The sequence below is a fragment of the Balaenoptera physalus genome (genome assembly GCF_965194825.1).
Source record: "Balaenoptera physalus genome assembly, chromosome: 21".
NCBI classification, from domain to species: Eukaryota; Metazoa; Chordata; class Mammalia; order Artiodactyla; family Balaenopteridae; genus Balaenoptera; species Balaenoptera physalus.
Window position 1 is genome coordinate 33,439,281 of NC_138902.1, and position 17,369 is coordinate 33,456,649.

The following is a 17,369-nucleotide window of genomic DNA, read 5'->3' on the forward strand; positions in this document are numbered from 1 at the left end:
TTGCCGTTCTGGGCTCGCTCGCTAACGGTAGCAGGAGAAATAAGGAGGCTGTCATTATTACAGCCTGGGCGGCGAGGGGCGGGAGCGGGAGGCACGGGGGCCGCCTGGCGGGCCAGCTGGGTGCCCGGCGCCCGGCCCCCGGCTCCCGCGTGCGGCGCCGAGAGACGCGGAGCAGAGTGGACGGGACCCGGCGGGGGCTGGGTGAAGAGTCGGGGGTGGGGTGGGGGCCCGCGGGTTCGCCGGCGGAGAGCGGCGAGAACCAGCTCCGGGGGGCGACCTGCGTCGGAAAGTCGGGAGCCGCTTTTCCGGCGCCCGCGCTTCGCCGGAACGTGGTCCGGCCGCCTGGGTGTCGCTTCCCCGGTGAATGGCGACTCGGCCGGGCTCCGGATTCGGAATTCGGGACTTGCCGGCGCGGCTGGCTCGGATCGATCAAAAATAAAGCGATGGCATCGAGTCCTTCCTGTGATTAATTCTGCCAGCACGGGCTGTGGGTGGTTTTGGAGCCGGAAATGTAAAGCGCACCTGCTTATTCTGCCATCTGAGGAGGACTTCAGCCTAGGACTTTCCCGAGGGGCCTCAGCGCCGGGGGTCTTGGGGCTTTGCTCACGGTAACCAGCTCGTGTGTCCTCTTGGACAGTGTGTCTGATTGGAACTCGCGGGCCTGGTAATCTATGACTTAAGGAAGACTCTTGTTTGCAGATGAGAATCGATTGTATTAGTTATTAGAAATCCCCCTGGCATCTCAGCATGGCCTGAGAGAGCCCACAGCCTCATCCAAAAGGACTCTTTCTCTGTCTCAAAGCCGACACCACAGAGCCGTCTCCCCTCCCCCGACACCTTGGAAGGAACAACATTTGGATTTGAGGTTAATGTGCGTTACAACACCATTTTCATTTTACTTCCTTTATATTCTTCGCAAAAGGTAATAGGTAACCAAGGCAAAAAATGGTGAAATGATGAAAAAAATGGTGATTTTTGGCAGGTCAAGCTGTTTCTCTGGTGTTTAAAAAAAAATGTCATTAATCAGGCTTTTCCAGTAGCCAAATTGTCTTGTGCAGGTGGCTGGGTGACTCACAGATTTAGCTCTGATAGTAATTGTAGAGTGTGTGTACCACTTCCTTTTAGAGGGTGTGACTTTCTCATTGCTTGGAAGGGAACAAATTAGAACATTTTATACCCCACATCTGGAAGCAGGGCCAGCAGGCTGTGGGGAACACTCTCTGCTCAGGCACATCTGGGCTGGGAGAGGTGTGGACCCAGTGAATGAAAACAGAAGAAATAGTCCTGTCCTGAAGCACGCAGCCCCTTCCCACCAGCACTTTCGAGTCCCGTCCCAGGTCAGGAGTTCCATCAATGGGGGGGGGGGTTTCTCCTCTGTGATCCCCCGTCAAGGGAGGCCTGCGCTGTGTCTGCGAGCCCCTCCTTCCCCCTCGTGCCCTCCTGTCCTTAATTTCCTCTGTTCTTGGTTAAGAAATCGATAAGCATTGGATGACTTACCCTAGCGATCTATCATGTCATATCTGCAGATTACATTTTAGGTTAAAGAGCAAAATGAATTCTACGTAAATAATCCAAAGTGTTGAAGGAATTTAAGTTTTCTCACCACAAAGATGTTTTCTGAAATACACATTCTATCCTATTCAATTTTCCATGCTGGTAATCATTTATTCCCTTTCCTTCCACTTACAGTATAGCTATCCAAAGTGGCTGGAGATAGAAGTAAACATGTACTTATTCACCAATGTGTTTGTGCCTTAGGTTTCTTGTGTTGTAGGCGAATTAATAACAATATATCTTATTTTTATAGAATTTAGATTGCTTTGCATGATTTCTCCTCAGTGACATAAATATGTCCTCCTATAGCAGTCTATTGCTTCTCCTATTTTTGTCTACTTCATTTTTGAAATTGGTGGAAATTTCACATTAAATACTAAAAGTGAAAAAGCACTTTGCACAATTTGTCACATTAGATTTTGGATACCCAGAATCCAACCAATTCTGAAACTAAATTCTAACATTTTAAAGCTTGTTAGAGGATTTGTTATCTGTGTTTTTAACAGAGTGTCTTCCATCGTGTGCCTACATGATGAAATTGAAGAAATGCTGTAATTCTTTAATATTTGAGGAAAAACTTCATGATTTCTCAGTCACTCAAGGAGTTGAGTGATATACACTTTGATCATAGATTTTAAAGGGAAATTAATTAAATGTATTATTTATTGACCCTTGGAATGGATATGCCATGGTCATTCACTGGATACAATAAAAATAACTATGATTCATCATTTTGGCCAGATGGGAGTCATATTTAAAACACTGGCAGCATGTTGGTTATAAAAGAATTACGGGCCACCCAACAGGAAGTTAGCGGGCAAAGCATTCTCTGCAGTTAAAAATCATTCTTATCAACCACAGCTTTACATACAAGTTGTTTTTATCATGTAACCATATTTCCAGCAGATCGCCAGCTTTTAAAGTAGGTGTCGTTGTCTTCTGGGCATGTGTGTCACAAAGACTGAGCACGGTAGCTTCCAGTTTATTCATGGCAGACACTCCCGTTTATGGGGAGCTAAGCGTGTGGGCTTTGGCGTTGACGGGTATGGTTGGGGGGTGCAGATTCCCCCCAAAATCCTGCATCTGCCCTTAGGAGAGCCTTTACCTTTACAGCACTCTTCCCTTCCAGGGCTTAACACCAGTGACAAACAGCAAGTTTGGAGCCGGTGTTAATCTCCTGGGCCAAGGCAGTGGCATCCGCGTGTTAAGACCAGTTGTCCCTTTCTCTGCAGGGCCTGTGCCCTGGCCGCACCCGCTGTGAAAAGCCTCGTCAGGCAGCAGCTCCAGGGCCCTTGAGGGCCCTCACCCTCAGCCTGGGAGGGCGCCTCCCGTTTCTGGAGGTTCCGACATTCCCGCAGGGAGCTTCAGTTGCGGTTCCTCTTGAGAGAATGCATCTCCTGGGAAGCGTCCCCGGTTAGTTTCTCCAGACCTTTGCTCTTGCACCATCGTCTTTCTTGGGGGGTCTCCAAGGAGCTGAACTTACCAGGCTGACTGCAGACGGCTTCTGTGGTCTACGCTGCCTGGCCCTGCAGGATACCTGCACACTGCTCTCTTCGGAGAGCCGGCCTTGCCCACTTCTAGGGTGTGGCTGCTTTGGCGGGCTCCTGGCTGCGTAAGGAGGTCAGGACCCCACCCCCCCCTCCGGGAAGAGCACTGCGTTTCCTCTCAGCCAAGAATGGAGAGCTTTAGGAGGTCAATCTAAAAGGATATAGGTCCATCACATGCAGCCTGGGGCGGGGTGGCCTGTCCATCCTGGGAAGCCAGTACCCAGGACAGCAGGGCCGTGGACCGACGCACTTGGTCCTACGACGTCACTGAGGTCCAGAGTCAGGTAGGGCTTGAAACAGTCATTACCGTGGGTTCTGTGCTGACCACCCAATGGGATGTAAAGGTTTTTAGTTTCCCGAAAAATTTCCTCTTTAAAGCTCTCATTGCGGGGTGACATTTATCCATCATCCGGTGACACGTTTGTCTGGTATGCCTTTTTGTGTGTATCCACAGAAAAAAAAAAGTAATTTTTGTTAAAAAGGAATAAGTACTTGCAACCAGCCTGTGCATAAAATTATAGCAAAATTTGTTAAAAAGTAACTTTGTAAATCTAAGTGGTCATTATCTTTAAAACATGTGCCATACTCTGCACAAAAGAAAAAAAATATTGAAATGATCTCCTAGCACCCATGGAGTACACATTTTAAGCCAGGCAACATAAAATTATCCTCTTCTGCCTAATGGACATTTGTCCTACTAGTTTTGTACGATGCCAACCAGCAGCTTTTTATACTGGCCACGTAGGTAGTGATTAGGAGTGAGGGTGAGGGTTCTGGAGTCAGACAGCCTGGGTGGCTGCGTGGCACTGGCAGTTTATTTGCCCTCATTATATTTTTGTCCTTCATCACTAAATGAGGGACAGATCCAATATTAACATGGTAGTGTTGTCAGGAGGATTAAATGAATTGATGAGAGTAAGGCAGTTAGAACAGCATACATAGTAAATGCCCAACATGTGTCCACTATTTTGATCATGAAGAAATGAAATTGGGGCCCAGTTTGGGCCATCCTGCATTGGACGTAATCAAGCCACTCTCCAAATTCCCATAAAACTTAGGTATTTACTATTTCCAGTCTTCTTTTACTTTCTTATGTATCTCTTTTGCCACCTCTTTCCAAAAAGTTTTTTGACTCACTGACAAAAGGACAAGGTCCAAGAAACGAAATAAAGTAGAAATAGGCAATCAGAGCAAACAAATATGGTAACCACAAGGGTTAACATAGTCCTCTGGGCATCAATTTTGAGTCGGAGTTTCCCGGAAGCCAACTCAACAAAACCGGAAGACACAGGCCCTCGCTTGGTTCCCTTGTGGGGTGGACATTGCATACTCGCTTTTCAGTGAAGAAAAGGTTTTCCCGAGTGCTGAATCGTGAAAGATGCTCTCGTGGTTGACTTTGTATAGAGGGGCTGGGTTAGATCATATACATCAGTTATACAAACACAGAAGTGTTTTTCATGATTACAGTAGACTTTGAAGGAAAGCAAAACATACACAGGCAACCTGTTAGAGGTGCAGTGACCTTTTCCTCGTATTTCTGCGTTCCCTCCCTGACCAGATGGGAAACTGTGGATTCGGGAGACGGGCTCTGAGCTCTGGACCTCCCCCTGGTCTACTTCAGCTTAGCATTTATATGTGGGTTCGAGTTGTGTGTCTCGGGGAAAACTCAGATCTCTCAGGTCACATGTATCTTATTTCCCACTGTACTTTCATGTAAATCAAGTGTCTCAGCCTAAGACAAGGCCCCTGGAGTCCCTGCTTCCTCGCCATCCACCCCGCCTGGCGGGGAGCAGAGCTCCAGCCCCGGGGGCGCAGGAGCTATTTCAGCAGCTCCTCCTGATGCCATCGGAAGGCCCAGTGCCTTCCCCGTGCGCTTGCGATGGGGGTGGCCCTCACGCGCCCCAAGGGGAACCCCCGGCTTGTCTTGCCCTTCAGGAGGACAGCCTGCCCTTCTCAGCCCTGGGCCTGCCTGTGTGCTGCTGTGAATGGACAGGCGCGTGAAGGGCACGCTGCTCCCCGTGGTGTTTACCAGACTCACCACTGCCCTTGCTTGGTGGGGAAGACTCTCCCTCACCAGCACTGGTTTTTCTTTTCTACGTTTTCCTCGTATTTATCCTCTCAGACCTCGAACTGCATGTTCCCAGACCCTGGATGCCACTGCTCAGCCACTGGGGTCCCTGGGCCTCAGGGACGTTCCTGGGGAGACCCTGTTCCTGCTCCTGCCAGGAGAAACAGGGAACGGATGGATTTGGCAACCTCACAATTCCCACCGTAGCATTTTAGATCATATCACTCAATAAACGTTCGAATGAATAAGTAGATCCATAAGCAGCTGACCCTTTGCACCCTCGAGGAAGGTTCCTCAGTTATGGGCGGGCTTTACCTCTTGCTTCCCCAAGTTGCATGAGTCTCACCAAGACAGGACACCTCACAAGCACGTCAATGGATTTGCTTGTTTTATGAAACTTCTGGCTCTTTAAAAATAATTTCCATTTTCTGCCATTCTTTGTAATATTTTGACAGTTTCTAAATAAATTTCTGAATATCTGTTTTCTGATTCTATTAAAAACTTAATAATGAATCCATATTATAGATAATTTAGACGTTTTCATAAACAGTGGAATGTTGTACCGTCAAGCTTCCACTGTGACCGTTGTATAACATTCCTGCATCGACAACATAATCGTCTAGATTATTACTGTGGTTAGGTTCAAAGTTTTATTTTTGTTGGGAGAGATGGGTTATGCAGCTCTTTAAAGCAACCAAACAGTAATTCTTAGTCTTCAATTCATCCACTTGCTTGTTTCTCCAATGGTATTTTATTAAAAGTCACAGCAGGCACTCCATTTAAAAAAAAAAAAAAAATCTTCTTTTGCATATAACTAGTCCCAGCAATTTCACTTCTGGGAACGTATCCTAAGGGAATAATCATGAATTTACAGGAAATCAGCTAAACAGATGTTCACTCCAGTGTTGTTCCATAGTAAAATACTGGAAAGTAGCAATAACCGGAGATTGGATAAATTCATTATGATATAGCGTCGTAAAAAAATACACAGCCATTAAAAAGATGAAGACTCAATGTTTAATACTACAGAGGGGTGTCCGTATCCCGTTAGGTGAAGGAAGCAGGTTACCAAACAGCAGGCACAGCACCCTTGTCTCTTCCCTGAAGCTGCTGTGCGGGGGGGACACAGCAGGGAGTCTGGAAGGACCCAGCAGCCGGGGTGGGGGGGGCGCGGGGAGGGGGGTGTCACCCAGTGGCATCAGCACCTTGCTCGGGATCCAGGCCTCGTCCCAGAGCAGTCTGCGCCGCCCAGCACCACCTGCCGCCTGCCGCCCGCCGCCCGCGTGACTTGAGTCCCCTCTTGAGGCCCAGCCTTGCTGCTCCCTCCGTGCCGTTCCCTGAGCGGCTGGCCTGGGAGGCTTGGTGCTGGGCCCTTCGCACGGCCCGTGCCTGCGCTCCCCATATGTCGAGGGCACGTCCCTCTGTGGGGTCCGATAGCTGCTGTATCAAAGACCCTCTGAAGCACTTGTGGGGTAACGTGGCACAAGTTGACTTCCAGGTCACGTCAAGTCAGGACAGGTTTTCTTGGTCCCCCAAATGGTCATCCTGTAACCAGGCTCTTCCTGTCTGGTGGCTCTGCCGCCATCATCCTCATCCAACCAGGAGAGGGAAGAGCTGGGGGACCACGCGGGCGTGGCCTGGGAGCACACGCACCACTTCTGCTCCTGTTCCCTTGGCCTCTGTCGTGTGCTACACGCACCTCAAGGGAGGTGGGAAAGAAGAGGAAGGGGTTTGTGATCAGCTGACTGTTTTGCGAAGCCTCCCTTGTTTCATTTATGGAGTGAAGAGACCTTCCCTAGAACGTCTCCAGAAGTCTTTACCTCCTGTCCTGTCATGCCTGACCGGTTACGGTGAGAAGGATGGGATCATTATTTGGGTTAAGGTTCATCTTAAGCTGCCCCTCAGGCTGTGCCTGGTACCCCTGAGGCCATGCAGATGAGGGTGACCCCTGGGGAAAAGCTGATTTCCCTTAGAAATCAGGAGGGGGATAGCTGTCTGGATATCTACCAGTAGTGTCTATTACACGGCTCTTGTGAATTTATAAATTGCCTGGGGCACAGCATAACACTTCTGTAATCTAATAATGTCTTAAAGGAATCTTTATGCATCCGTGCAGTAAAGGATGGCAGAGCTGTTGTAAAGCGAATAGGACAGAGAAAGACCTTCGGATGACCCACTAGACCCGCCGTAACTAGTCCACCTTCGATCAGTTGTCCATACGGCCATCGTCTGATGGAGTTCACGTGTCAGGGTTCTCAAGTCCCAGAAACAAAGTCCCGCTAACTTTAGCACGACGGACCCCACCGGCAGGACCTGGACCAGCTCTCGGCCGAGGGAAGGCTGAAGAAGCTTCAGGAAGGTAGGAGCCCCGTGGCAGGGGTGCGGAAGCCTCCCCCGGGCATCCCTGCCTTGCTCTGAGAGGTGGAGCATCCCGGGGCTGCTCTGTTTCAGCCTGAGGTGTGTGGGGCACCTGGGTTGGGGGTGGCAGTGGGCCAGGCAGACATATGCAGTCTTATCCCGTGACCCAAAGGGGAAACCCTTGCCTGGCCTTTCCCCAGTAGAGAACTGGAGTCCAATCTGGGAGGAAGGTGAGAGATATAGCAGCTCGTGTCATGCTACAACATGCTTATGTTTTTAAAAGAGTCACCCACATAGGGACATTGGGTAAAATCAAGGTCCACGGTGTCAGACGTCTAGCAGTGTCCCCAGAGACGACTCAGATTATTAATTGTGGGCAATGTGCACAGCCCATTCTTTGGCTCTGCCTCTGAGCTGCCGTTCCATCCTTTACAGGTTTTCTCTGCTCTAGGGTTAGGATATGCTTTGGAGAGCATTCAGTGTTTTTCCGGGAAACAAAAATAGGCAAAACCCGGAGGTCAGTGCTTTACTGTCAGACTTGGTAACGCATTTCCTTGGCTACCAGATCTTCTCTTTGTTATATTTATTCCACTTTTGGAGACTCTTCTCTCCTGTGATATATTTTGTTCTGTCATAGCTGTGGTGAATTGGGGGCTGGTTGGGCTGCTTTCGTACATTTTTCTTTTCTTGTTTTTCTGGTCATCTAATCTGCTAAATATCTAGAAATTATAGAGAAGCACAAATTAATGACTTGGAAGTCACCAATAATTCCGTGACCTAGAAATAATTACAGTTGTGTCTTCTTATTCTTTAAACCCAAAGTGGGAACTGTCCTGGGTTGTTTTTGTTTGTTTGTTTGTTTGTTTGTTTTTTCACTTTATATTCTTTTCTGAGAACTTGCCCAAATTTTCAAAATATTCTTTGACAGTTTGATTTTAATTGAAGTATAATATTCCAGTATGCAGTGTTATTCAGCCATTCCGCTGTTGCTCAATGTTTAAGTTGCTTGCAAAAATTTTTGGCCATTAATCTGTGATTAATATCTTTTTTGATGTTTTGTGAAAGTGTAATTTTTCTCTAGTAAATTCCTAGAAACAGAATTACTGGGTTAATGGATGTATCTAGTGTATTAGGGCTGCTGTACCAAATTACCACAAACTCAGGGGCTTAAAACTACAGGGAACAAGAAAAGCCCGAAATCAAGGCATTCCAGAGCTGTGTTCCCTCCAGAGGGCCCAGGAAAAGATCCTTCCTGCCTCTTCCAGCTTCTGGTGCCTGACCCGGCTCCCTTGGCTTGTGGTCACATCACTCCCATCTCTGCCCTGTCTTCACGGGCCATCTCCTCTGCATCTGTGTCTCCCGTTCTGTCCACCTCGAATCTCTCTCCTAAGGATACTAGTCATTGGACCCAGGGCCCACTCAGATAATCCAGGATTTTCTCCTCACGTCAAGGTTCTTAATTTCATCACAACTGAAAAAGACCTCTTTTCCAAATAAGGTCATGCTTGTAGATTCCAGGGATTTCCATGGTGACACCCACATACAGTGGGTACGAACATTCCATGAACCTTGAACCTGCTGGTGGCCAGAGCCTCCCGCCAGTGTTGAATACGAGGCTCATTTTGCTGCCACCTCGCCAAGTGCAGGGAGAAGGGCAGCCGACTGTGCCACAGGTAGGGCTTTGTAAGGGCAACAAAGGAAACCAAACAAAGAGCAGCAAAGGAAAGGGTCTGTAGATTCGCCCAGAGCTCGTGGGAGCTTCTCTTTGCCCACCCAAGTAAGGCTGCATGGTGAGCCTGCAGCGCGGTCCTTCTCATCCTGAAAAACAGGCTAATTCCTTTATATGCAAAGGTTTTTCAAGTGTGCATAAAAGTGGATGGGGAAAAAAAACAAGAAATTGGTGAAGGGGTCCGTAAGCATTTGAGAATGAGAACCACTAGTGAATGGTAACAAGATGGCAAATTAAAACATCACTTTTTAAAAAACTTATCAAATGGGTTATTATTTTAAAAATACCACACATTTTCAGTGTTGGATTTTCAAGGCCTCTGTTGGTTCGCATCCTTCAAATCTTCCCAAATGCGCCTGCGGTGGCATTTTGTTGCTGGGCGCCCGGTCCCTCCTGGGCTTGCTGACCAGAGAACCTTGTGTTCCAACTTTATAATAAATGTAGATTTCCTGTTTCAAAGGTTTAATGGGATAGCATTTTTAAAAAGAATTGAAGCTGGCTAAATTTAGTGTCTGAAAAATGTCCAGATCGAAAATAGCTCTATTCCAAAATATCTGTCTCCAGGCCTGCGCTGTTTGGGGCTTTGGGAAGGTGAAAGTTTCTGCTTCCTGTCCCATCAGCAAACAGGTGTCACCAGCCATGCGCTCTCATGACAGCCTGTCACTGAGAAGGTCCTCGTTCCTCGTGCGCTGGCCGGCCTCTTCCATTGGGGCATGATTGCCCGAGGTGGTGCGTTGCTTCTGACACGGCCCTGATGAGCCATGAGGAGGGTCACTTTCCTCTCCTCTCTTCTTCCTGCTGGTCCTTATTCTCGGCTCTTCTGAAGACTTTAAATGAGATGAATCATAATGTTAAAAAACATAAGGCTTTTTCTGGGATTCCTTTCCCTTTCTTCATTCTTACAGTAAGTGTTAAACTTCTGCTTCGTCTTATTTTTTCAAGCTTAGTATTATTATTTTTTTCTTAAGAAGTAGCATTCTCTTAGCCCAGGATAGGGTCATCCCTTGATTTTTGTGGCATGGAGCTCGGGTGAACCCAGTGTTTGCTCCTAAACCCTACCTTGAAAGAACACACAGAGTACAGAGAAGAGAGTCTTTTGACTTATTTGGGTCACGTATTATGACCTCTCTCTTGCAAACATGAGAACAGAGGCCTGAAAAGTTGGGAAGCCTTTGCAGTGAGGGGCACAGGCGTGAGGTTTAGGCCGTGAGGGGCCGCGTAGCCTCAGACCTTGTCATTCTTGGGGAAGCAAGGACAGTGGCTACTCTGGCGGGATCCCTGCTTCGCCTCCAGAACCTGAACTTTACACATGCACCTTCTGAGGAAGAGAGACATCGGGCAAGTTTGTAATCCTGTCATTTTTCTTTAGTGGTACTTCTGCGCTAAGGTAGCCACGATTTGTTTTATAATTCAGCTTTGTCTGTCAAGAATCGGGGGCATTTGATCCCTAGGAAGAATGAAGGCTGCTTAATCCTAAGTAGGCCTTGACAACATCTCCTTCTAGGACAGAAGAGTCTAGAGTTTCTGTTAAGATACCAGGTGTCGCTAAAGGTGTTTGGAAATCACGGACAGATTCTCAGGGAGTCAGAAGTCCCCGGGGAGGCCGCCGGGGGAGGTGGGAGGTGCCCGGGCAGTAAATGAACCCAGAAAGAGAGTGAAGAGAGAGGACGTAACCTGAGGGCGAGCCGTTCACCAGCTCGGAAGCTTCTCTGAGTTCTTTATTCCTCCGCTCCAATGTTGTAGGTGTAAAGAGTTTACCAGCGCACCAGGTGGAGCTTTATCTGCTTCTTAAACAGGCTTGTGTGTCCTCTCATGATCCAAGATAATAAAACGAGATAAATGATCATTATTTTGCTTGACGTCTTTAAAAAAATTTTGTGTAGAGAACGCAGGGTGTGTTTTAGGGTCTACCGCAAGTGAGGGGTGACGGCCGGTCTGTGTAACTGCGAGGAGGTAGGCGTTCGAGACCCCGAGATTCACGGAAGCAGCACCACGCGTCCTCCACGTGCTGTTTGAAGGATGCGGACCCTGCCTGCTCAGCTACGTCTTCCGCGTGGGGGAGGCTCCGCTCCCGAGTGGGAGGGGGGAGCTGGCTTCGGTTACTCCTGCGGGAGGAGTGGTGCTGGGGGGGCGTGAGAGGCGGTCCTGCGGGGACACGAGGGGTGGTCTTGAGAGGGCACGAGGGGCGTCTCTCAGTGTTTCTGAGCCAGCACAGCAGCCGCTGGGGGAGACGCCCCGATGCTTCCAGCCCCTCTGCGCTCACGGCGACCCGCGGGGCGTCTGCGATCGCATCATCGCGTCGTATCCAGCTGCAGCTCATCTTCCCGATTCCACTGAGCGGCGCTCCTTGGACTTTGCGCCGACAGGCCTCGCTGGACCTTGAGGAAGGGACAGAGCCCTGGTTGAAAAGCCAGGGACCCGCACGGTCAGTAGGGTGGTGACCCGAGAGCTACGAAGACCCGGGGGGGGGGGCGCGGCTTCCCCACATCCCATCCGTCCTGAGCGCCCACGCCTTTTGGGGCAGGGAGTGAAACTGGTTAGAAAGGGTGCAATTAGCCTCCTCCATCCCCTCGGAGGAATCATTCGTGCTCAGAGCAGAGGGGATTGAAGGGGTGTGCACCGTCCCCTCCAGGATACATGTTTTTAATCGTCTGGTAAGTCACCCCAGCAATTCGTAATCATCTGGGTAACTTGCTGATCATATATCCTTTGGAAAATAACTTTAGGGTGCATATCTGGTGGATACAAAAGAGGACATTAATTTAGTGTTTATTACTGATGAATAATTCATTCATTCGATGTGTTTTCTTGTAGACTCCCAAGGTGCCAAAACTGTGCTCGCCATTATGTATATTTTAGTAAATAAACGAGAAGGATGATGCTGGATAAGAGTCTGTGGAGGGAGATAAATATTAAATAAATATACAGCAATCATATACTAAAAGTGTTTTCATGCTCACGATTCTAATTCAGCTTTGAGGACAGCTGTGCCCAGATACTGGTCCTCTGACCCGTGGCCAGCAGCCTGGAGCCTGGGGGCAGAAGTGGCATTTCTGGTTCTGGGAAGAATAAACAGGAGTCAGGAGCAGAGTTGGGAGTCTTCCAGGCCCGAGGAAAGGGGTGTAGGGGGCGTCAAGGATTAACCAAGGCTTCTGGCCTGAGCCAGCGGAGGTGCAGTTCCAGCCCCTGAGGTTGGAGACCATTAACCTCCTGCTTGGGAGAGGTCTCTGATCTGTTTTCAGTTAGAACGGATGCAGTTTCATGTATTTAAGAGAATTTTAAGACAATGAAAAGATGCATGAACTTTAACTTGCCAAACCAGACCTTGCTGTTTAGACGTGCAGGTTGGAATTTACTTTTTCCCTTCTCCCTGAATCCACAGTCACATCCAGCCCACCCGGACATCTTGGATCATGGAGAACGGAAAACTTGCTGCACCAAAAACTGCTCCAGTTGACATGTCCTCTGGTGAAGCCTCACATTTCACAGATGGGGAAACTGAGGACGGGCCCAGAATTCCTTGTTCCTGTCCCCTGGGCGCTGTGCCTGGCTGCACCCTCGCCACACTGCACTTGAATTAGGAGAACGTTCTTACAGAACTCCCCCCCCCACCCGCCTCCAGTCTCTCTCAGCTTGAAACCATCCTACACACAGCTGCTGGGATAATCTTTCTAAAGCCATTTTTATCATGTCACTTCTTTGCATGCTGTTTTCTGTTGCCTTTTGTCAAATCCAGATTTCTCCTTTCTGGCTCTCAAGGCTTTCTGCAAAATGTCCCCTTTCTGAGGATCTCCATTGTGAGCCTTTATGGAACGTTTGCCCCAAAGTGCTGCTCAAATTCCCTGTTGTTGTCTTACTGTCGCCTGCCACCGGTCCTTTGCACATGCCATACCACCCACCTGGAGAATTCGTTATCAGCCTGTTTCTTGTGTTATTTTTCTTTCTTGGCCTGTGTCCGTTCTTCTTTCTAGTCTAACTCTGAAACCCCTTTCTTCTTGGAACTGATGCCTATAAATGCTTCCTTCCCTCAACTCTGACCATTCCTTTACTTTTTGGTTTCCTTTAGTAGTTAGTTCTTCATCTCATAACATTCAGAAGGCATCTTATATAAGATACCTGAATCCAGCAAACCAGTTATCACCTAATGATTGGCTGGATTTACAAAAATATACTAGGAAGCACCCCACTAGGAGCTTTCTTTAAAAAAATAGTTTCCGTTTTGTATTGGCAATGGTGCAGTTACATGAGGTTTACTTCACACTGGGTCTTAGGCATGTTGTTCTGAAAGTTGTCTCACCGTGTTTTACTGGCTGATGGGATATTCTGGCAGATTCCTAAGATTCCTAAGGATGATGCCCATGACTAGCTTGGACCCACCTCCTTCAGCACCCCTGCTGCTCGACGCTGACTCACCAGGTGGAGTGGCCCCCCGGCCGGGGGCGTTTACAGTCACGCACTGCTGCATCTCAGATCCGATGTCTTTGAGTTAAGACTGTGTGTCTTTGATTTCCTCGTTTTGGATTCATGTTTTTCACAGAATCTAGACGGTGCTGAGGCTGGTGGGAAGCTGTGCGCAGCTCCCCGGGGCTCTGCGTCGAGTTCACTGTGTGGTCCGAGGCTGGATCTGTTCTCTGTGCTTTAGGCCAGCAGGACCAGCGCGCCAGGCTTCCTCGAGGCTGCGCCCTACAGCTCTGCTGTTGTCACCATGGAGCGGTGACCACCTGGAGCAGTGGCGGGGAGTGAGGACCAGAGCTGGCTGAGTGCACTTGAGCGTGGCATTAGCCTCTCTGGGCTTCAGTAACTTATCAGTGAAGTGGGGATGAAGATAGTTTCTCACCTCACATGGGGCTGTGAAGATCAAAGTGACATTGAGGTTACTGAGGCCTGGGGGGTAGCAGGCCAGGGTGGCAGGGGGCCGGGACCGACACACGGGCCCTTCCTTCGGCCAGGCTCCCCACCGACGGCTGCCTCGCTCCGCGGCACCTGGCTTCTTTTAAATCTAACATTCTCTATGATTGTTTTGATTAGAACGTCTTTTATTTTTATTGATAAAAAAAGCTATCTGTGAGGATTTATGTTAAATTAGAAATAACAAAACAGCGTGTCCTCTGACGCATCTGAAGTTCATAGGTTTAACTTGGAACTTTCGAAAAACGTGCTTGCAGGATTCTCTCAAGGTTCTGATCTTGATGGCCTTGCGGGGTGTGTGAGGCTGGGTGTGGGATGAGCCTGACTTCCTCGCGCCCATCAGGGAGACAGCGAGTGGAGAGGGTGGCGGGGCTGGCTTAGCGTTCCTGGCCGACCTCAGGGCAGGTCTGGCTCCTGCAGGGCTGTGCGGGTTCTGCTGTTTCCCGGGTGCATCCTCAGCCATATCTCAGCACAGGCCTGCTGCTCTCGGCTGGCGCGTCCACGTGCTTCCGCCGGCCGGCTCTCGGCTCGGGGGTGTGGCGTGGGGGGGGTGGAGGGGTTGGAGGCTCTGTACTGAAGATGGCTGGGTGTCTTCCAAGCTCTGAAATCAGTCACCTCTTCTGCATGATGGTTACGTTCACTCGCGCTTTCCACGTAGAGCTTATTTACTGGCACGTGTCTGCTGACGGCCGATATACGTACTAGCCCCTCACTCCTTGTAGCGTTGCCCTTTCCCTTAATCAGCCGAGATTCTGTGAGCACAGCCTCACCTGGCTCTGGTTTCACACTCTCTCAGTGGATGGAACTGGAATAGATAATTCTGGTTATTCAGTTTAAACATCAATTTCTCTTCCTCTGTAGTTCTTTAGGTTTAATTATTCATCAAGACTCTATCCAGGTTACTTATACTGTGATCATTATTTTCGGACCTCAGTGTAGAGACAGTGTGGGTTCTTGGTCCTCTCCTGAGCCAGTGGGGCAGGTGCCTTGGGGACTGAGTCTGCGGTGCCGCCGAAACGGTGGTTCTGCTCTTGACCAAGCCCTTAGCTAGACCAGCAGGTAAAAGAGGGGAGACTCAAGTAGGTAAAAGCAGAAATGAAAGGGGAGACGGTACGACAGATGCCTAGACATAAGAGGACCGTTAGGGATTTTTTAAAACAATTCTAGGCCAAAAAATTGGATGACCTAGAAAAAATGGATAAATTCTTAGAAACATACAATCTATCAGGACTGAATCAAGAAGAAATAGCCTGATGAGACCATTAACAATAAGGAGATTGAATCAAGAATCAAAAACCTACCAGCAAAGGAAAGCCCAGGAGCAGATCGCTTCATGGCTGAATTCTTCCATATATTCAAAGAAAAACTAAACCAGGTCTTCTTAAAACCTTCCAAAAAATGCAGGTAGTGGGAACACTTCCAAACTCATCTTCTGAGGCCAGCAGCATCACCCTGATACCACAACCAGACAGGACCCCACAAGAAAAGCAAAACGCAGGCCGTTTCTCTGTCATCAATCTGCTCTAAAGATGAGGGACGGAGAGGTCGGAGCTGTGAGTGCCCGAGGCTTCGAAGCTGGTTCAGGGTGAATGGGTGGCTCTGGCCCGAGGCTGGTGGGTGCTGGGAGAGGAGAGAAGTCAGGATGATCTAACCAGGTGTTGCCTGTGTTGGAAGCCTTCTTAGTATTTCCTTCAAATAAAAACTCAGGGCTACGTTTTTCCTTTCTGTATAAGCTTTGAAACAATAATGAAGAATTTCCTTTAGGAGGAAAAGCTCAACTCTGTCTCCTTATTCTTGCTTCTCAGATTTGTTATATAATAAAAATTTAAAAACTATTTAATTTTAACATATATCTTTCCATATGTCTTAAAGTAACACTTGCACATACTTAAAGTATGGGCAAGCAGTACAGAAGGATTATCATCAAAAGCAGTAGGGTCTTACCTACCTCTTCCAGCCCAAGCCCCAGGAGAATCAGTTGTAACTAGATGTTTTTTGTTTTTAAGTACACTTTATTTTTTAAGAGCAGTTTTTGGTTCCCAGAAACATCGAGAGGAAGGTGCAGAGATTTCCTGTCTACCGCTTGCCCCGCCATGCACAGTCCCCGCCATCATTAACATCCCCACCGGCTGTGCATTTGTTACAACTGATGAACCTGCACTGACACATCACCATCACCCAGAGTCCATGGTTCACTCTTGGGGTTGGACATTCTGTGGGTTTGGACAAATGTGTAATGACATGTATCCATCATTATAGTATCAGACAGAAATTTCACCATGTAACTCACATTTTACTGTTCCTGTGTTTTCGTGTCTTCACAGATGATTTCCATGTCTCCTAGTTAATCTACTGTAGATGTTATTAGCTATTTACCACGTCTTCCCCTTCTCTCCCTATAATCAAGTTACTCCTTTTAGTTTCTTCTCTTTGCTGACTCCTTAGCTTTAATGGATAATCCCCACCTTCTTTCTTATTCTAGCAGCTCTGGTGGTGTCACTTGACACCCATTCTGTGATGTGGAGACATTAGCAACTCTCAATTTACTTACTTTCTCATTTCACTTCACCAGCCAGCGTTTGTCAAGGTTGAGTCCATTTAAGTTCTGTTTAGAAATTGTAGTTAATTTTTTTGCTTTTTCTGTAGGCTGAAGACACAAAATAGACGTATATGTTTGCATTGTCCTCCGACCGCTGATATTTTCCATGGCTCTGCCGACTGGTGCACGTTGATTGTTTTCTTTTTGAGAAAGAAACAGCTTCTTGCTCCTGGAGTTTCTAATGACGTTTTCTTTTCTTGCATTTTCTTTCTTCATTGTCTTTTAAAGTTGCTCCAGATGCTCAAGGGATAATGTACGTTCCTAAGATATAACCACCCTTTTTGATCCCCCCATCAAGTGACTGACCTGCAGGAGGTTTTCTTCCTGAACCATTGTTCTGATTTTCAGAACAAACTGCTTTCTGGTCATGAAGTGGAGCCTCTCCCTTTTAACTCTCATTTCTCGGTTGCTTTGACCTAGAGTTCCTTAAATTTCTTGTCTTTCTGCCTCAATTTTTACCCTCCTTTTGTTGATACACATCTTCAAATAATTTCCTGAGAAAATAAGAGTAGAAGATAAGTTTTCTGAACTTGCCCATCTGAAATGCTGCCCTCATGTATGTGAAAGTTTGGCTGGGTATAGAATTCCAGGGTCAAAATAATTTTG

The 17,369-nt window shown here is 48.0% G+C and overlaps 1 protein-coding gene across 4 annotated transcripts in view; it reads left to right on the top strand.

Annotated features, from left to right (window-relative positions):
• The window catches only part of DLGAP2 (DLG associated protein 2), a 736,824-nt gene that overhangs the window by 6,969 nt on the left and 712,486 nt on the right, over positions 1–17,369 (top strand). The gene's annotated exons all lie outside the window — the stretch shown is intronic.